Source organism: Panthera onca, chromosome F1, assembly GCF_046562875.1.
Source record: "Panthera onca isolate mPanOnc1 chromosome F1, mPanOnc1 haplotype 2, whole genome shotgun sequence".
Taxonomy (NCBI): domain Eukaryota; kingdom Metazoa; phylum Chordata; class Mammalia; order Carnivora; family Felidae; genus Panthera; species Panthera onca.
This window is the reverse complement of record NC_138355.1, coordinates 56198360-56220454: the sequence shown is the minus strand read 5'-3', so window position 1 is coordinate 56220454 and position 22095 is coordinate 56198360. Positions and strand designations below refer to the sequence as shown.

Here is a 22095-nt window from a genome sequence, read left to right as displayed (position 1 = left end):
GAGTCTGAGTTGGGTCTCGATCTCACAACCCTGGAATCACCACCTGAACCAAATCCAGTGTCGGATACTCAACCGACTGAGCACCCCCCCACCGACTCGGGTACCTCCAATTTTTAAACTGTAATATGAGTAGAAAACAATTTATTTTCTTTTGACATCTTTCTTTTAGATACAGATTTTAATTTCCGTATTTTCCTTAAAAATAGCCTATATTGATGAGTTAGGGCAGAGTTCTCATTGTGTGGTCTCCAGAGCAGCAGTGACAGCTTCATCTTGTAAACTGTAGGATGGGCAAATTCTCAAGCCCCCAACCCAATCTACTGATTCAGGAACCCTGGAGGTGGGGCCCAGCACTCTGTTTTAACAAACACTTTGGGTGATTCTGATGCATACTTAAACTGGAGAAAGACCAGTGTACTTTACATTCTATATCCGTTCCCCTTGCTTAATAAATGAAAACCTAACACATTATTTAGGCAGAGAGTTGAACATTAAGTCTGCAGTCCATTTTAAATAAATGATTTTTTGTGACTATTTTGCCATTTCTAAACTATGTTGGTATATGTTCCAGGATATTAATTGGACATAGATTAGACAGCATTGGGCTCCTTGAAAGTAATATCAAAAACTGATTTTTTTTTTACTTTGACTTTTGGCACTGTACCATATACTTTATTAAATATCAGGATTTAGATTGATTTTTAGAACATCATTACAAAACGGAAATAACAGCCTTGAAACTTGTAATAGAAGTACATTTGCAAATGCATAAAACAATTGCTCTGTTTAGCTATGCATTTTGTTAGCACTTTTCATAGTAATAACCTTACTTCTGATAAAGATTGTTCTGCTTAGCAGAAGCAATCGATGTATCTTTCTTGACTTTACCATGTTTAGACAAAACTTGTAAGAGGATAAATCTTGAAACCTCACATTTTTCCAGATCAGACACTATGCTTATCAAACATGGTGCAATATGGTTGTGAAACATTCCTTCTCTCTTAGGTCGCCTTGTCTTCTGAGTCTGTCTTACTTATTTGTATCAATAAGTTAGGTTAGGTGTGGTTAGGTAGGAGTTTATTTTAAGCAACCCCTTATCATAGAAAAACACAGGTGTATATTCTACTGGAAACTTAAATTTTATTTTTTAAGTGTTTGCTTCTATAATTTTCAGAAGCGGCCGTACTATTTTTGAAAGGAGTTATTTTCAGCGTTTCTTTTTAAATTGGTAACCAATATGCAATAATGTGGCTATAATCACATACACTGTTAACAAAATGATGTTCCCCAGGCTCTAAGGCCGTTTGTTTCTGAACTGTTTGTAGCTATTTGCAGGGCTTAATCATACCCTCAATGTGTAAAACAAGTAAGGAAAGACTTTTCTGAACATGAAGACTGTTGTAATTTGCGTACTGTGTTGGCAAGCAAATGTGCAGCAAGTTGAGTGAAAGAGTTTGAGGTTATCACCTCAAAAGATTGGTGTGTCCCTCTTTTATGCAATCAGGGCTTAGATGTATTCTGCTGTGAAGCACTTGTAAGATTATGAGGTGAAGGAGTGATGATCGATTTGAAAAAAAGAAGCAACATTTAGGCCGGACCCATGACAGCCCAGCTATTTTCTCCAAGGCAGCTGGGTGAATAATGCAAGAGCCATATTCCCCCTTGTGTTTAATCTTGCATTGTTTTTGCAGAGAAAATTTCTGCTTGCCTTCTAAGTCATGTCATCTTCGGTTGTCATCCCGTCTCTCAAACCATCAAAACGGTATTAAATGTTGCAAAGCTGCGCAGCAAGAGAACTTTCAAAAGTCAGAACCCATTTGCAGAGCAGCCCTTGTAGAAAATGTATTCTGTTCTCGGCAGAATTTTCCTTCAGTTCTTTCCACTGAGAAGTTTACTGATTTCTCCCAGTGGAATCTGCTGGAATTTATCGGTTCATGGTTGGCAGTCACAGATTAAGGTAAATGTCGATCCGTAATGACCCTCTACATGTTAGTATTGCAGTAAAGCTGGGCTTTTATGTCAAAGATATCGGAGAGGGAGCTATTACACATGACAGGGGTGATCAAGGGACTCCAGACCAAGGCAAGCATTATTAAATATTGACTAGTTCTGTGATTTATGTAGAGCTGGAGGAAAAAAGTGACTTTTTAACCATTATATATTCTTCAGCAACGAAAACCAGCCATTTATCTCCTGCTGGTAATAAAGAACAGAGTGCCTGCATATTTTAGTGGAGGGAAAACCTGGTCTTATAAATGAGATGAACTCCTTCATGATAACATTTCAGTTTGTTAATTGCCAAAAGCAAAACAGACAAATTGGAAGCAATTACAAGATTTGACTTAAAGAGTTTGGCGGTGTGCATTCAACTCTAGGGTTGGAAGGGGGTGAGGTTGGAAGCAAAAGGATCGTCTTGGGACAGACCCCAGGAAATTCATTTCATTGGTTCACTGTCACTGGAACTCTGGTGTCCAGTGTTAAGTAAAGGATTTCAAATATTGTCCTGTCCTGACACCCATCAGCAGCTAGGTGACATTTACACAGGGGATGGGGGGAGGGGAGACAGTCCTCATGGCTCTACGAGAAACGAATTAAACATTAATTCATCAAACTTACTCAAGATATCATCTGTTCACTAGATTTATACAAAGCTTATTGAATTGTCTAATAGTTAATTGGTTATTTCCTTGACATAATGAACAACTATATTTCATCTTTTTCTGTGATGGTTACTAAAAAGGTGGTGGTTAGAATGAATAAGATAGGCAAATCCTGCTGGTCAGAAGCAAACCTTCCTTCAAAATAAGCGTGCATGTAGCCAGGCTACTATTTTGCAGGGTAATATATCGGGCTGTCTTTGTAAGATACGCAGGATTCTATTGTACATGTCAACTTAGATCTTGAAGTACAAACTTCACGAAGTCAATGTTAGATTTTGAAACAACGAAATAGGCAGTGCATATCAACACGTTATTACTTAAAGGCGTTTTCTTCTGACCAGGAAGAATCATTAATCAATATTTAACACATAAAAAAACAATAAGCAGTTTAAAGAGTCCAAACTATTCTGTATCTCAAAGGAAACCAATGTGCTCCATTTCTTATATCCTTTCTAGAAACATTCGATGTATATACAAACAAATATATTTTTCCTCACTTGCAAACATAGATATATTCTTCATCCCACACATACAATAGTTTACACAAATGATACCAAATTGTACACACTATTTTGCAATGTGCTATTTTTTTCTATGTAATAGTTTTAGAGATCTTGTCACACCAGTACCTAAAGAACTTCCTTGTTCTTTATACAACTTCATAGTACTCAATTGTATAGATTGTGCCCTCACTCGTTTAACCAGTTCCCTATTAAGTGGGTATTTTAGTGGTTTCCAATCTTTTGGAATTTCAAAGAATGTCTTAATGAGTAAAGATACAGGTATGCTATTCCACATGTTTGCAAGTATATTAGTGTGATAATTCCTTGAAATGATCTGTCAGGTCAAAGGAAATGTGAGTTTGTAACTTTGTAAGATATTGTCACCTTTCACTCCATGGATGCCACACAACTTCTGCTTCCATGGGAAACCCGTGAGAGTGCCTGTGTCTCTACAGACACATTCTCTGAGCATATTGCCCATCTGATTATGTTAAAACTGGCATCTGATAGTATCTTCAGGATGCCTTTCTCTCATTAGGAGTTTTTTGGACTTACCTGAGTATGTCTAAAAACCTTTTGTATTTCTTCTTTGACAAATACCCCATTTGTATCCTTTGCCCACTGTTCTATTGAGTTTTAGGAGCCCTTTATGTGAGCTGCGATGCCGACCGCAGATTGTCCCTTTTGCATTGTCTTTTCCTGCACTTTAATGCCTATAATATGTGTGGATCAAAACCCTTTCTTCCCCCCAAATATCCCACTGTCTCAAAGCCTTTCATTAAATAATCCATATATTCCCCCACTGGTTTGAATTGCCATCTTAAAAAGTCCTAAATTTCCACATTTATCTATAAATATGTCTATACAGATCTGTGCCTTTATTTATATTATTGTAGTATTTTATTGATTAACACAGTGGAATGTATTTTAATGTCTGATAGGTCTAGTCTCCATCACTATTTTTATTTTAAAGAAGTTTCCTACCTATTTTCCTTATTTATATTCGTTCAAGCAATATTGTTAAGTGGCTGCTTCCACCAGAAGTCCTGATGCTATTTTTATAAGGACATGATTGAATTTATAGGTTAAGTTAGGTAGAATCAATATTTCTATGATGTTGGGCTTTTCTGATCAATAATACGTTTATACTTTCTATTTGTCTTCTGTGTCTCTCACAAAAGCTTAAAGTTTTCCTCACATAGAACTTGTGCATATTTGTTAAATTTATTTATTGCTATTTTATAACTATATATAATATAAATTATAATATGTCAATTATATATGAATAACTAAGTAACTTAAATTGATAAAATAAAATTAACTTTTATTAAAAGAGCTACTTTTTCAAATGATACCTTGAGTTTACTGTCAGATACCTGCGTTCAGAAAGGCAGACTTTCAAATATTTATGTCTATTGGGTGGTCTTTCATTTCGCTTGCAATGAGCATCTGTGCCTTTTTTGTTACTAGGGTTTGTTGTCATTTTCCCTAAAGCACAGAAATTTTACCAGGTGGAAAATAGTAACCTGATTAATTAGACTGTCAACTAGTTTTTAATAAATCAAATATGAAGTGTATAAAATGGCACCAAAGGTTGGACATGAAAGATCTCTGCCCCCATAGAATTTGCAGACAAATAGCGAAGATATGACAGGCAAACTAGCCAGATCATTCTCAAGTGTGTGAGGCAAGAGACAAAGCAGGTGTTGGTGTAACGAGTGCAATAGAGCTAACTGGGGGAAGATTTTGGAAACACAGAGCCTTACCCTTTGCCCCAGTGATTAGAACAACTTGAGTTAGAGAACATACTGAGAGAATGACAGAACAATCACAAACAAATGTGAATGGCAAAAATTAACAGATTGCCCAACCCACACTGGGATATATTAGAATATATTTTCTGCCTTTTCTTAACGTCTACCATAAAAGTGAGAAGTAGCACTTAGTTCTGTGGGATTCTACCTGATTTGAAACATCCATTCAATTATGAGGAACATATAATGCAAATTAGATTTTTCTAGGGTCTACAAGTACCATTTACTGACCTCGAGTAAGTACTTTGTTCAATGGCTCTCAAGAGTGCTTTATTCACCTTGCACAGGTGAATATCAACTCCCAGAGATCAGCTTACAACATCTTCCATATTTTTTTTCTCTTCACATATATAAATTAACTTAAAATTTCAATTAGAAGTAACAGGTTATTAAAAGTTCCCTAGGAAACATATTGAGTGTGGAATTTTTTTTTAATACACAAAATGTGTCAATTCAGGAACAAAAGCTAAAATGATGGACAGCACAGTAGTAAAAATATGGCTACGTGAAACTGCTTTTAAAATTATAAATTTTTTATCCAACTGGTAGGTGAAAATAATGTGTGATGAGAATTTGTTTATGCAATTATTTTATGAAGTTTCAAAAATATTTTCAGCTATAAATATTATAAAGCCACCTAATGGTCAAGAAGGAAAACAGAAAACAATATTATTAAAGGAGAGAAAATCTGAGGACCTATCGAATGCCTTTACAAATACCAACCGCTTTACGACTAGATTCTTGAGATTCGTTACACTGTTCCTATTCTTAATAGACAATACCACGTCCTGCTCTTTTTCTTAAGCGTTTACTACCGAGCCCTCCGTGAATAGTTTAATTCTTCATTATCCTCCCTTTTGAATGAATTGGGAAGTGATCTTCCTTGCTTGATAAACTGACAGATTGTTTTGTGTCTCAGTTTCTAAGGCAAGGCACCAAGGGTGTGCTAATTGCCCAATCCTTTGAGCACTGTTAACTCTCACCTGCCCTGAAAAACTGAATGGCAGCTTAATTTTTCATCTTTAAGGGCCTCCTTCTCCTAATCCTCTATTTTGTGTTGTGACATGTAATAGAAGTATTTGAGAAAGAGAGAATGTGGGCTACTTGGAGAAAAAAAAGATGGTAATGAAAATGACCATTTAGCATTAGCAAATGGAAATATCATTTTAAGAATAAGTAAATAAAGTGATTTGATAAATTCACACTGGTAAAATTAAATCATCTTACTGGTTCCTGAAAATTCATCTTCCTCAATATAGAAACGTACAAGAAAAAGGTTTTAGGAGATTTTTTTTTCCTAGTGTAGATACTTTCAGTCAGGAAGGAATCTTTTAAAAAGAAAGAATGGAAGAAAAGGGTAGGGAAGGGAAAGAAAAGGAAGGAGGGAAGAAAGGGATGAAAGAGAAAGAAAGAAAGAAAGAAAGAAAGAAAGAAAGAAAGAAAAGAAAAAAGAAAAGAAAGAAAATGTACTTTTTTCTTGAAAGAACAGATGGCTGGCCCTGAAAAATAAAAACACGATTAATTTTGAAGACTTTTTAAAAAGGGAAATGGAAATTTGGAAATAATATACACACTTATACACAGACACATAGGTATTATCTCTGGGTGGTTGTTAAGAATGGTTTATCTTCATTTTTCCTTTTTCACATACTCAACTTTTAAATTTTCTCCAAGAAATACATATTATTTTTGCAAAAATTTCTTTAAAGAGGACTAGAAAAAGCAGAAGGTTCCAAGCAGTCAGTTGGAGTAATCACAGCTGGTTCAGCCTGGACAGAAGGCATCTGAGGGGTGAGTCAGAAGCCCTGAGGTAGAAGCCTACAGAAGGATAAAAGGTGTGGATGTAAATTCCAGTGATTTTCCAGGAGAACCGTTTTGATGATGTGTGTAGTGTTAAATTTTCCTTCTCGTGTTTTCCCTGGGTTTCCTTCTCCAATAGTTGCCAGTGGTAATCACACAAACCAAAATCAGAAAGATATTGCAGAACAAATACAGAAACTAAATAGGCTTGGTCAGAGAAGTAAACGGGACTATTTGTGACCAAGACAAAGACCATGGTTGGGAGGTACTGAGGAGTGGAAGATACTGGGTTGTTGAAGGTAGAAGATAGGGAGCATGAAGTCTTCCCTCTCAGGTAACACCCCGGGGGGGGAGGGTGTAATTTAAAGACAGAATGGGATTTTTCTGGATGGAAAAACTAGACATGTATCAATATGATCGCTGCCCTTATTCACTGTTCTCTAAGCATAAACTTTTCTTCCTTTTATATAATTGGGGTCAGTATCTCATTCCACTATTAGTATCAAGTGTTTGCTCCTTGGCATAGATTCCCAGCTAAAAACAAAAGGAAGCGAAGAGGAACTGAAACTTCCCGAGTGAACGAAGTACTTTTGGGTTTAAACCAGATGAAGGCATATTTTTAACTACCTTAAAATACCAGCACCCAGAATAGTCTTACCTTCTCCAGGAGTTGCCGGTCACCAGAAATAGTGCTTTAGATTGTCAGTACATTCAAATACTATTAATCTCTTTAAAAAAAAAAAAAAAGTCTTGAAAAACCGTGAAAACGCAGTCTATCTTTCAAGGTTACCTAGAGAAATTCAGAGAGCTTTGCACACAATCCGATTCTCTGGATGCCTTTCTTCCCAGAATAAACGATGTTTCATAAAAATTACAAGGGGGAAGAAAAAGATAGAGCAGCATTTGTTTTCTTGGGAAGGTAAAGAAAATAATTATACGTGGGAACGCCTCAGACTTCCAAGGAGTCTCTAGGAAGGCTAATGCTGTTAGAAAAGGGACAGCTTTGTTTTATAGTCCCTGATGTCTGGTTTTTAGTGTGGAGGGAAGTGTGCACTTTCCCAGCTGCGTTTGCAAGCAATGCGGTATCTCTGACATGCTGCCCTCTGGGAAAACCCGCCAGTGGGGGAATTGTTGCCGTGATGCAGTACAGCTTGTAACTTGGAATCCCGTCGGAGAACTTTGTAGTTGCTTGTCAGTCAGTGGGAAGATAAAAGAGGCAGCCTCTTTTCAAGCAATTTGAATTCATTTCCCCGGAATGAGTTAGAGGGTCAGGCAGCTGGAGTGAAATCTTACCAAGTGTATTCTGGGGGTGGAAGAGAACAGCGGCGGAGCACAGGGAACATAATGTTTGCCTGGCAGCTGGATAAGTAGAGGAATGTGGCTAGTGGTTGGTCCACTTCTTCTCAGGACCACTTACCTGGTTCTCCATATTTTCAGAAGGAAAGGTCAGAGAGAGTACAGCTCCATCCCATTGTATTAAATAAAAACCCAACACATGAAAAATACATGAAAATTGAAACTCAATGGAAGTTTAAAGTAGCAGGTAATAGTATTTCATACGTAAATACTCATCAAGCACAGACATGTGAAAGGCTCTATACTATGGTTTTTTCACATTAGATGATTATTGACCATACAATTTCTTTGAGAGACACGGAAGAAATTAAATGAGCGTTGTGCTAGGGAGTTCTTTGGCAACACACAATAGCCCTGGACCTCTCTCCTTGACCATGTCATATGTTTTCAAAATCAACACAGGAGATTTTAGGAATGACGGCTATGGAAAAGGTTATGTTCGCAGCAAAGATTAATAGGAAGAGCAGTAAGAACGTAGGGGAAATAGAGAAAATTACTTTCTCCCTATTTCTTTGGGAGGCAAATTTCTCTTCTGCAAAAAAAAGAAATTGCAGTTAATATACTTTCCCATAACGTTCCAACACATTTCTAGAGATACAAATGCACATAACTAATAAACACATGGGAGATAAAAAGCTTTTTACTTGGGGTTAAAAAAATCATTGCTGTATTATTGGTGAAAATATGACCAGGCAATGATAAGATGTATATCATTCCAAACATCAAGCTATACAATATATACCCGCTGAATATATTGACACCTCTGATTGTATATCATGTCATGGCCAATAAAGCTATAGAAATATGTAATTAGGAGATATTCTTCCACAAGAATGGAGTTAAGCATTAATTTATCAAAATTAGTTAAGAACTCATCTGTTCTCAACACTCACACAGCAGCTTATTGAATTTGTGTCTCATATCTAATTGGCTATTTTCTTGACATAACGAACAAGTGCAAAGTCTGTACTGTTGTGTCTGTTGAAGCAACGACGTAGTGATGCAATGCAAATCCTAACCCTGGGCAGCACGGTGTCAGGGAGCGGAGTCCACAGGGGCATGAGAGAGCACCGGACTTGTGTGTTCTCTCGGCTGAAGTTTGTGTTTTAAACTCTGCAGTGTCATTCTGTAGGATCTCTCCATTCCACTGCCTCATAAAAAGAGGCTGTCAGATAGATGGAGCATATCATCAGCAGATCAACCCCCCAAGTATTGACTTGGGTTTTGGAAGGTTTTGAATAGTTTTGTTTTTTGTTTGTTTGTCTGTTTGTTTGTTTAAATCAGATGGGAATACTTAAAGCGTTTAAAAATGCTCAACGTTGTCAAACTCACACCATGGCTGATTTGGGGGTTTCTAATAAACATGAAGAGGTTTACCTGGAAACACCAGCCATGAAGCAAATATATAATAATTTGAACCAATATTGTATACCACGAATATACCAGTCAGGTGTGGGTTCCTGCATGCTTTTGTGTCATGGCAAGTGTTCAGTTTTTGCTGAATAAATAGCATTAGTAGAGTTGGTTTCAGATATTTCTAGACTGAAAGTATAACCATTAGACATAATTATCTGGATTTTGAATCAGGAGGCTCTTGATAGATAAGTGTCCATTATCAATTAATATTAAAAGGGAATGGAAAAGTGGACTATAGAAAGAAATAGAAAAAAAATCTTGTCCTCTCAGACCAGTGTCCTACCCCAGCCTCTGAGGCAGGGTGCTAGAGCTGGAGATTCTCTCCTTTGATTCCTGAACTTTTCCTGTGTGTGTGGGGGGGGGGGGGAGGGAGTGTGCGGGGAAGGAGGGGTCATAGGATAGACTCCTTGGATGATGATGAGTCATCATCACAGAGTATTACAAGGATCACAAAACCTGTTTGGCTCCTTAGAAAGTACTATTAGATGACTCTGAAATCATCATGCTGTATAAAAGAACAGCCCAGTAAGAACTAATATTTCCCAACTTTTTAGGTGAAGTTATTAGATCAATGAGTTACTTCACCCAATCAAAAAACCAGAATCTAAGGATGCTAGCAGACCATTTAAGAAAGCACGAAGATTTTATATAGTTTTCTGAGAATTTGCTTTCTTTGTAAATAGGGTTGCATATAAATCTTTTTTTGTTTGCTTTTGTTTTTGTTTTTGTTTGTAGTCAAACTTCTTTGGGGAGATAAAGTAAAAGGACATGGCACTAAGATTGCATAATAAGGAACTTAATATGAATTGGAGGATCAGGGAAGACCTTTTCAGCAGATGACATTTAGGATAACATTTAGGCACTAACTCAAGAGAAGAATAGATGACAGTGGATTCCAGAGAAAATGGCATTTGTGAAGGGTACATGGAAAGTAAAATCTTTGTGGATTTAAGGAAATGAAAGAAGGCCCCTGTGGCTGGGAGAGAGCGGATGAAAAGAAAATGGCCTAAGATGAGGCTAGTAAAAGCTAGGCAAGAGCTACTTCATGCAGAATCCTGTAGGATATTTTTAAGGATTTGGGCAGAGAAATGGCATAACTGCAAAGGGTTATCAATATTTTTAGTTGTTATACAGACAAATATTACTTAAATTTACTAGCTGTAGGCTTAGATTGAAATATTTTGTTTTCTTCAGAAATATTTTTGTCAAAATGATACTAATTATAAATGAGCTATATTTTCATTTGGTTGGCATCCAATCTTTTCTCCTATGAAGATTTATACATATTATATATATATATATATATATATATATATATATATATATATATATTTGAGATCTTGCCACAAACACCTTATATCCTACTTTACTCATTCAACATTACATCGTGAGTATTTCTCATATCACACAAAATGCACCCATAAAAAGCATTCTCAATAAGTACAGAAAACCGTTAGTATGGATATACCAAAATGATTAGCCGTTCCATTATTATCACAATTGCCATTCCATTATTTGGTATTACAATATCAAAATATACCAGCCATTTCATTTCATTGTTATTGGATGTTTCAGTTTATTATTTTTACAATTAGAAATAATATTTATTATTAACATATAACTCTGCATATATCCTTAATATATATTGCTAAAAGAGGAATTGTTAAATTAAAGATTGGTAATATTTTTTAAGACTCTTAATAGGCATTAGAAAATTGCTTTCAAGAAAATCATATCAATTTACATGTTTCCTAGTGATATACAAATATGTTTACCTTTCTGTAATTGTGCTAATTTGACAGGTAAAAATGATAGGTTCCTTTAATTTGCATTTCTTTTATTCCTATTGAGAGCAAACATGTTCCATATGCTTATTATTTATTTGTTTGTCTTTCTTATTTGTTCACCCATTTTGCCCAGGAGATTTTAGAGGTTTTTAAATTAGTTGTTATTTGTATGGAAGCTGAAATATTATGAATAGCAATTATTGGCCATTATAGTGTCAAAGGTTCAGTTTGTCTCTTTGATGTGTTTATGAGGTTTAGGAAATGTTTTGTATTTTTGATAATGAAATCTCTATTTTTGTAAAAAAAATATTTTTTCTCTATCCAGAGTTAAACCATTATGTTGTCTAATTTTGCTAAATTTGTCTGAGACTTAAATTCATATGTATGATGATGCTTATTTCTAGGCTATTTATTCCTTCTTTCATATTTCTATTTCTCTTGGAGTCATCACTACGGCAATTTCATCTCCTTGCTTTCAACATTTTAAATATTTAGAAAATACCTTTGTATCTTACAGATACGGGTCCCGTCTTCTTCCTGCAGCTTATTCCTCATTTTTGTCTTAGGTGTTATTTGTATATTCCTCCAAGTGAACATTAAATTAAGTTGAAAAAAAGGCAAATGATATTTTTGATGGACTCATCTTTTTATAAAATAATCCATCAGGAATTTACATCTTCCAATGTTTCTCATCCAGCAATGTGTTATGATTACATTTATTTAGATATATCTCACAATAAAGTTCGGTCAAGAAAAAGTTTTTTCATAAAAAAACCCTGTTTCTTGTTAAGATTATGTCCAGGTATTTTACTTTTTTTATTTATCTTTTCTTGTGATTGTGCTCGTTTATTTTTAGTATAATATTAAAAGAATCATTATTAGTGTCACATCTGTGTTTTAAGACATGCCATTTCCATCAATACTTTCTTTAAACATTTATAAATCTCTGAGTTAATTTTTCTAGCTCTATTAAGACAGAATATACAGAGGTCCTTATACTTAAGGAACATTTCCATGAGTCCGACCCACTTAGTTATATAAATTTAGATGCATATAATACACTGACAGACAAGATGGATGCTTTTACTGCGAACAAAAAGGTCTCTAATTTAAGTTACAATCACAAGTATAACCCATACAATATGATTATTTTAGGTAAACTGCAACCAAACTATTTGACTAATTTTTTGTTTCCAGAAATTCATTTGAGACTATTAAAATAAGCTTATAAAGTAAATATAAAAGATTTAACATGTTTGTATTCATTTGTACCCATTGTATCCATTGTACCCTCTTTTGGAAGTGTTTAATGGAAATAATTAGGGGAGCCTGGGTGGCTCAGTTGGTTAAGCGGCTAACTTCAGCTCAGGTCATGATCTCAAGGCTCAAAGGCTCGTGAGTTTGAGCCCTGCGTCGGGATCTGTGCTGACAGCTCAGAGCCTGGAGCCTGCTTTGGATTCTGTGTCTCCCTCTCTCTCTGACCCTCCCCTACTCTCCTTCTGTCTCTGTCTCTCTCTCAAAACTAAATAAACATTTAATTTTTTTAATAAGTAGAAATAATTAGGCACAAAAAAATATTTCTAAAATCATGTTCTTGGTAAAGTTTATTTGTGTAACAAAACTTGAGAGGGGTGTTCTTAAATGTCCAACTAGGTGGACTAACCACATTATATGTAGTAAATTCATTATTAAGATTATGTAGATGTGCATTTATTGATAAATATATAATATTGCAGCTACAAAATAATGAGTATTACAAAATTCTGTAAGTGTAAAATATAATAATATATTTATATATGTGTGTCTAAAAATATGAGAGGATACATATCCAAATACACAAAAATATTAAGAAGTTAACAATGATTATCTTGAAATTTTAGATAATTTTAGTTTTTTTCCTCATAATGTCTGATGTAGTCTTAAAATTTATAATAAACATATATTTCTTTTATAATCAGATGAAGGAATGAAGGTAAAAGGAAAAAAAAAAAACAGAGGAGGGAATTTGTAGCCCGTATCATCTTATAGGAAAACTATTGGAATATTTTAGGAAACAACAGACCTTAAAACTGAAAATTCTCATGAGAACATGGGAACCAAAGACTTCATTAAACAGGGGGCATTAAAAATCTTGGGCCTTGACTTCTTTCAAGCCCAACCAATTACAATTACTGTTTATTATCTTCTTGCTTTTACTTGAATCCCTTAAACTTAAAGTGATTCACTTTCCCCTTTCCATAATAATTTATTCCTTTATGATAATAGAGTTTCTTATTATCTTTTTGATTTGTACTGTTTCCTGTCTAATGATTTACTCTCTGTGGCATACATGCAAAAGTTATATTAGAAAAATTATTATGCTACAATAATTATGGTACCATCAAACTGAATTAAATTATGCTTCATTGTAAATAGTAAAATGTATTAATTTTTTTAAAAGCCTTTTTATGCCAGAGAGGATAAATAAAGTTACCTCTATATACTTTCATTAAACACCATGACGGTACAAGCCACATGACAGAACTGATAACAAATCAACTCACTCCTTCTTACAGCAGTCCCTTCCAGGTAGTTCTGAAATTAGCTTTCTCAGGACTATGAATTAAGTGCAATGTATTGAACAGAATCTGTGCATTCTGTGAATAAGAGTTTCACCTTCATTTTGCGTGAATATATATACGTAGGCAGATCTTGGAACAAAGTTTCCTTCCATCGATTTAAGATGAAAATGAACCTGCATTTTAAGTGTGTTTTCCCTTTAGTTTTCCCTTTAGTTTCCCTCTAGTTTTCCCTTTAGCATTCCAGAACAATGCTGTCTAAAAGACATACAGAGTGGGATATATGTGGAATTTTGAATTTTGTATACTTTACACTTAAAGGGCACTTCAGTTCAGAGGATAATCTTGATCAGAAATGTTTGATCTATATTTAGTTTTCATGTAATTTTCAATTAAAGAAGTAGATTCCCATACCCACATATTTGAAAATCTTCCAGTAACTAAATCAATGATCAGTTTTTAATTTCAATTAATTAAAATTAAATAAAATTAGAAGCTCAATTCCTTAACCACACTAGCCACATTTCAAGTGTTCAATAGCCACATATAGATAGGGGGCTATTGCATATGACAGCACAGGTTTAGAAGTGAAAAAATGAAAATCTAAGTCAATGCCAAGCTATTGGGAATGTTTTGTCTACTGGATTTCAGAGAACATGAGGTAACATGTTTTTCCTCATTAAATCAACTTGTTGGCTGCATTGATCATTAAACAGTTGCTCTGGTTCTACGTACAAGTCATCTTATTTTTTATGCCCTTTAATTTTCTTTAAGGCAAATATTTGTATGTGCCTTAATTATGCTGAAAGCTGTCTCCTCCCAGGTATCTCTGTTATCCTGGAGATAACCCTCAATTAAACTGTTATATAATAAATTTTGAGTAAAATAAAGAACATCTACATTAGGGGAAAAAAAATAAATGTAGCTACTGTGCTACCGTATTTTGTTCTTATTTCTCGACTGTCTTATAAATCATGTAAATAAGTACAATAAACATTTATTGAGCGATTCCATAATGCTTTGGATCTCCAGGTCCATCATTTGTGATGGGACATAGAAGTTGGCCCCGGAAAGCTCAAAGTATGTCGTATGTCAAATGACGCCTTCCATCAAGTTTAGAGTGCCATTTTTTTCTCAGTATTACAACTTAGTGTAATGGCACTTGGCAGTATTGGCATTTCTGATATGACTTCTTTTGGCCAGCTCAGCATTCTTAAAAAATAAATAGTTTTTTCACTCTGTGATTGAAAGGGTTAAATAGTACCAATTCATTACCACTCACAGAAGGATTTATTTTGTTCTCATAAATCAGTTTTATTCCACATTTTTATTATTCCCTTGGGTGAGCTACTCCAATTGAAATCAATACGAGTGCAAGTGACACAATCAATCTAGATATTTGATTATGGATTGGAGATCCCCAGGTCTGCTTTCTTAGCCAGTTTCTTACTGATCATCTCCCCCAAGAACTGAATATTCGTATTGGCATCTATGAGTTATGATCACGTTTAAAAAGCAGATAATAATTTTCATTTGTAGACTGACAATGGAAGCCTAGAGAATGAGCAAGGATAAAAAAGGTAAAGACTTCAAATATGTGACTATTAACACTGTTATAAGCTTCAGACTTTTCAGTATTTTTCTTAACATGAGGTTAGCTTTCAAATAACTTTATTCTTTCTTTAAAAAAGACCAACGAATACGATTGGTAGCTATAAACTGCGTTCGTAGGCTACATAGGTAAGTGATTTACTCCTTCTCATGACAGAGATTGTTACCTATTTTCACACATTTATTTTAGAACCTAATCACACTAACTAGGTTAATAAGAAAACAGTTAAGGTGAATAAAATACCTTTGACGGGATTCAAGCTGGTTCTTTTCATTTCCATAATTATCCAGGCTGGAAAGCCACTATCGGGGGATTTAAAGGAGGCAAACAGTTCAACTTTAAATTAGAGAGTGAAATTGATTAAGTTGTTGCTCAAGAGGGCAACATTTATATATCAAACCCTCTTTGCTTTACAAACAAATTTATATCTTATGATCCTTTACATATTGAATGTTTATTTTGGGACTCATGGTACCACATTATAGTTCTCTTGCTTCGGACTCTAGCCACCTGTTCTTGGTTCTTAAGCCAAATTTCTGCATAGGCACAATTAAACCATTTTGTAACTCATTTTCTTATATTTAGAATAAGGCAATATTTGGTACACTTAAATTCCAAGGCATTCCCTTAAAATAAATTCCAAGGCAATATTAACACTGCATTTGCTTCTTTCAGCAAATATGTTAGCCTCATTTAGCCTTTTAATTGTTTTCACTAAGATCTGTAGGAAGGAGATGTTTTGTGTATATTTGCAAATTACCTCTAGAAGGCACATAAGTTTGAAAGTTTAAAAAAGTCTCTGAGAAGCAGTTGATGCAGTAAATCCGTCCTTCTTTCATCCAAAGAGTCATTAATTATTCTTCGGTTACTCTTATTAAGCCTTAAGAACGGCAGCTATCCCTGCAGTCAAAGCAATGCACCCGGATTTCCATTTACAAACTTCCTGGGCACGTGGAATTAGGAACTGTCTGTAACATATTTTCTTCCTGCTTCTTTCCATTTCTGTAATTTGCATTTATAACTGCTGAATAATAAAAGACATTCAAAGCATTAATGACAGAATAGTGCAGTGGCATAAGACAGGGCTCTGTCAATACAGTGTTCTTTCCACATACACCGTTCCATTCTTTGAAAAGAGTGTACTCAAGAAAATCAATCCAGAAATTGGAAATGACTCTCTTTGTTCAGGAAGCCATAACATTTTTAAAGAGATAGTCACTTTAATTTTTCAACCCAGAGGTGAAACTTTTCTTTAAAGGGCCAGATAGTAAACGTTTTACACCTTGTAGTCAATATGGCCTCTGCCATAACTACTAGGTCGTGCCACTGTAGCATGACAATACCTAGAAGTAGAAATGTCTGTTTTCTAATAAAACTTTATTTACAAGTACAGGAAGCTGGCTAAATTTCACCTGTAGGCTGTAGTTTTTGGATCCCTGGTTTTATTACAATTTAGTTATAAATTTAAATATAATTTATATATTTTCCTTGGATATTTAACTCTTTCATGATGCTTTTGATTTGGCAAAAATTATGTGTGCTAGTTTAAAAATGTATGTAGTATAGAAAAATAACAATGAATCTACCTGTAAATAACCAATGTTAACAAATGCTGACATCGTTTCAGACCTCTCTCAATTCATGGGTGGTTTCTTGGTAGCAAGCAACAGAAACAACTCCGGTTAATTAAGGCAAAAATGAATTCTTACAAGAGAACTGATCATTTCCAAAAGTTGTCAGGAAAACTGAAGAGTCAGACTTGTGTAGAAACCACAGATAGCTTGGCCCAGACAAGATACCTCAAAATACCCTTCCAACCCCCCACCAGGAGAGGATCACCACTCAGTGGCCCTGGATAACTGCAGCTATGCTTCAGCATTCTTTGTGGTTTTTTTAGAGTTTATTTATTTATTTTGAGAGAGACAGACATGGTGTGAGTGGGGGAGGGGCAGAGAGAGAGGCAGAGAGAGAATGCTGAGCAGGCTCTGTGCTGCCAGGGCAGAGCCCAATGTGGGGCTCAAACCCATGAAGCCGTGAGATCATGACCTGAGCCGAAGCCAAGTCGGACGCTTAACAGACTGAGCCACCCAGATGTCCCTCTGCTTCAGCATTCTCAACAATTCTACAGACATCTAGAGGAATCCCTAAGTGACCAGCAAGCTTTGTAGTCCCCAGGTGGAGGCATCTAATTGGCATCTCTGTAGTCAGTGTCCACATGAGCTCTAAGCTATCCTTTTGTTAAAAAAAAAATCCTAATTATATTTCTGATCATTTTCTTTGTATATATCATCTTCTCTTTCATCGTTATAATTTCTTGATTTTTTTTCTTATGCATTGATTGTGCTTATCTCAAGGCTTTCCATCATGCCATTGATTTAACTTTTAGCTGTTTCTATTGTTTTCCTTACTTTTTCTAACTTTATTAAATACTTATGTTTTTTTTTTCCTAATTTCCACTTTGTTTCTCTGGCTTTATAATATTCTTATTCATCTTGCAGGAAATATGTATCATATTTATCCCCCAGGTCTGTGTGGTTTACTTTGTCTTATTTTTTACTTTTATTTATTTTTGAGAGAAAGAGACACAGAGCAAGCAGAAGAGTGGCAGAGAAAGAGAGGGAGACACAGAATCTGAAGCAGGCTCCAGGCTCTGCACAGAGCCTGATGTGGGGCTTGACCTCATCAACTGTGAGATCATGACCTGAGCCGAAGTCAGACATTCAACCAACTGAGCCACCCAGGTGCCCCTACTTTGTCTTTCTATGCTGGGATCTTTTCTTTTGACTATATGTATGCATGTTCAATATGTTATTTCTTCCTTAAAATGTATTTTGCTTATGCCTTGCATGGTCAGCTCTGTCCAGACTTTACATCTGTGCTGAAGATGGCTCCTTCTTTTCCTTTCTGGTGCTAGTTAGTCTTCTCTCAATCTTAGCTCTGAGAACGGGGTGTTGTTATTAATGTACCTGTCTGTAGCCTTGGGGTAGAGGTGGGAGGGAATGGGAGCAAAATAGAGCATACGGATAAAAATGCATTGGATAAATGCAGAATTCTAGGGCATCTAGTTTGCCAGTCTCCTCTCAGATCTCATTAAATGTCCCTTATAGCAACACCCACTGTATTTATTGACATTCATCCTCAAATCCTAGTAACATCAGCTTATTCACCCAACTCGGCACAGTGGGAGGTAGGACGGCCAGCTCTTCCTATCTCTACATTCATTTCCCTTCAGAAGATTGGAGAAGATTAGGAAGAGTTCTAAGGATTTTGCTTGGTTTATATTCCTTCCTCTGGGAGCATTTAGGAACTGTGCTATGCTGAGCATAAATTTACCCTTTCTTGTGAGGTTTCAAAATTAAATCATTAATTTGTTCCTTTTCCTTTATACGTTCACTCCAGGATTTTCAGCTCTTTTGTTAATCGTACTATTTTTGTTTTCCTAGTTTTTTTTTCCATTTTGTTGTATTTTGGAAAGTATTTTGGAAAGGTAATTCTGTCATAATAATTTATCCATTCTTCTCCCAAAATACATAAACTTTTGAAAGTCCACAATTTATTCCTAATTCTCTTCTTAGCAAAGACATTAGTATCCACAGCTTGGAAACTGTAACACACAGACTCTAAGATAGCATCTGATTATCCCATTATTACGTTCTGTGATCAGTGATTGCTGGTACCCATGACCTTGTGTAATCTCTTACCCTGGCATGTGGCCAAAACCTGTAGCTTTTCCCTAACCAATAGGCTATGGCTATTGGCCAGAAGAAGGTGGGATGCAAGTCCTGTGATGATGTTACATAAGAATGTAACCCATCTTGCTAGGAGACGATCTTCCTTGCCGGCTTTGATAAAGCAGTCAGCCACGTTGGGGAGGCCCACATCAGAAAGAAATGAGGGCAATTTCTGGCCAACAAGAAGCTAGCAACTGAGGGCAGCCTCTAGCCAATAACATGTAAGAAACAGAGGCACTAAGTTTCAGTAGCCTGTAAAGAACAGAATGCTGTCAATAACCACCTAAGCTGGACATGATCCTTTCCCAGTAGAGCCTTGAGATGGGACTTCAGTCCCAGCCAACATGTTAATTGCAGCCTTTTGAGATCCTGAGCAGAAGACCCAATTAAGCTTGCCAGACCTCTGATCCACAGAAACTATGAGATAAGAAGTATATGTTGTTTTGAGCTGCTCAGTTTGTGGTAATGTCAGTACATGGCAATACATAACTAGTACAGGAACACAGGACATGGTGACTGCAGCACAAAAAGCAGGTAGAAGTCACCACAAAACATGATATAATCCCACCCCAAATGGGCATTCTCCTTTAATGGAGAATCTGTCTCAGGCATATATATCTAAGTAACTAAAAAGAAAATTGTAAACACTTCATTAAGAATTAGGGATAGGGTGCTCTGTAATCAGTGACTGCTGAGCTATGCACTTGATCCCAGTAGTACTAGAAGTTCGACATTGTATGTTTCGTAAGGCTCTACTAGAATTCCAAAAGGAAATAACAGCTGCTATTAATCAGTCATGTTCCACTTTTTACTCTGGAAGCTGGAGACCACTTTCTATAATAGCATATTTTCCCAAATAGCTCTTGGCTGATTGAGATAATGGTAATAGTGTGTTCATTTGGACAACTAACACTTTGCTCAAATGGGGAAAATGTAAATCAAATTAGAAAAAAATATGACTTGTCAGAGTACAGCATAGTTGATAAAAATGGACCATACCTACCACAACTGTGGTAAATTACTCTTGAGAAATGTACTCTTTGAGAAATCTATCAATCAATATATCAATATGTCTGTTGATCTATGTATATATTCATGTATGTATGTATCTATCTATGTATACACATCACACACATGCACACACACACACACACACGCACAGTTCTTTTCTGGTATTAATAAAGTGAGATCCACTTAGAAAAACCTGACTATGGTATAGAAAGCAAAGTTGATGGAAAGAAACCATGCTCCAAACGACTTTTTAAAATGATGTTTTAGGTATATGGAAAAGTAATCGTGCAATATTGGTGTAGACTTGCCCACACATTAAGAACAACAACAAAAACAGAACAAAACAAAAAAGCCTCAGCATCTACCAAGCTCTCTTTGCTCTTGCATGAGCATAGACTCAGGTCAAGGTTTCTATACCATCTTTTGGTGAGTGGCTAAATATTCTACGTACTTATTCCCTAAACTACAATTGTCATTCTAGCAGAGTGACCACTTTAAAGAGGACTCAAAGAAGTACAGCTTTTACTAGATGACAACCAATTAAAAATCACATTAGAGTAATTACAATAATGGTAAGAAATATGATGCATTGATAGAGCACTGTCCTTCTCAGAGGCCGAAGTTGCTCACAGTTTACTCATTTCTTCCTCTTTCAAAATGTTCTGTGGAGAAGACAGCTATGCAGGTATAGATCTGTAAGTATTTTCTATGTTGGCAACACTTTAAGGTCAGGGGTAGGTTTCTTCAGCCACATGTTAACTTAAAAATGACCAAATGCCCAGTACCATTTAGATCTCTACCAAGATAATATCTATTATAATAATGGAGTTTGGAGGGTACACTTGCCTTTAGGGGAAAATAATTTGAAATACTCTCTTCAGAAAGAATAAATAAAAGTAACTTAAATATTAATACGTGCTATAGAGTGACCTAGAATTATTAGCTCACATTAAAGGCCTTATTCACCACTTTGCCCAGCTCTGCAGTTTGCTATTCTGTGTCTTTTGATTTTGGTATTGGCAGAATTCTGTGCTAATGAGATGGAGCTGAACCACGGTAAAATCGAGACCTCAATACCAGGAAAATATAGCATTTTCTTTTTACCGCAAGAAGTGGGAAAATTAGTTAACACCTCTCCTACCTTAAGGTGTAATTGGATTCAGAAAAAGGCTAACTTAAAGCAGGACCAGGTCTGACATCTAAAATCCTCACAAGGTAACAAGAATCAGTTTGGTTTGTTCGCTGTCATTTCTCATTATAATCTTTGTCATGAGAATGGATTCATGTTGTGCCATTTTCTGTTCTTGTTACAATCTTTGTCACATGAATAAGATATCAGGATGTTAATGCCTGGCATACAGTCTTCTGTGTGTGATGATACTGTACAAGACTACGCTGACCTTTGCAATATTATGTATTCTGATTGGTTGTTCATTTCACCTCTTTCCCACAAGTTAATAAGGCTGTAAAAAGGAGAGAACTGAAATGGCCAGCCAGTCAAATTATAGAATATTGAAAAGGTCAGAGCAGTACAGCACAGAGGAAGAAAAAATTATGGAATATATGGTGCATTAAAATTCTTGTGACAACGATTATAACGAGAATGGGAAAGGATACCCATTTATGTTATATCAATCTAGAGAACCCCATAGGATGATATTCCTGAGACAGCAATCATTTACGCTTCCCTGAATCATACATATCTATTTACATTGGTTTTGCTTAAAAAAAGAATTGTATAGAAAGTATCTTACTCTTTGACAAATAACGTTAAATGTAAGATTTTTGGCCTTGGAAAATGGGCATTAGTGCTATTAACATTTTTGTAGGATGCCACATCTGAAGCT

At 35.6% G+C, this 22095-nt stretch overlaps 1 protein-coding gene across 1 annotated transcript in view; it reads left to right on the top strand.

Moving 5' to 3' along the window:
* USH2A (usherin) overlaps positions 1–22095 on the top strand; it is a 737363-nt gene that overhangs the window by 414433 nt on the left and 300835 nt on the right. The window lies entirely within an intron of this gene.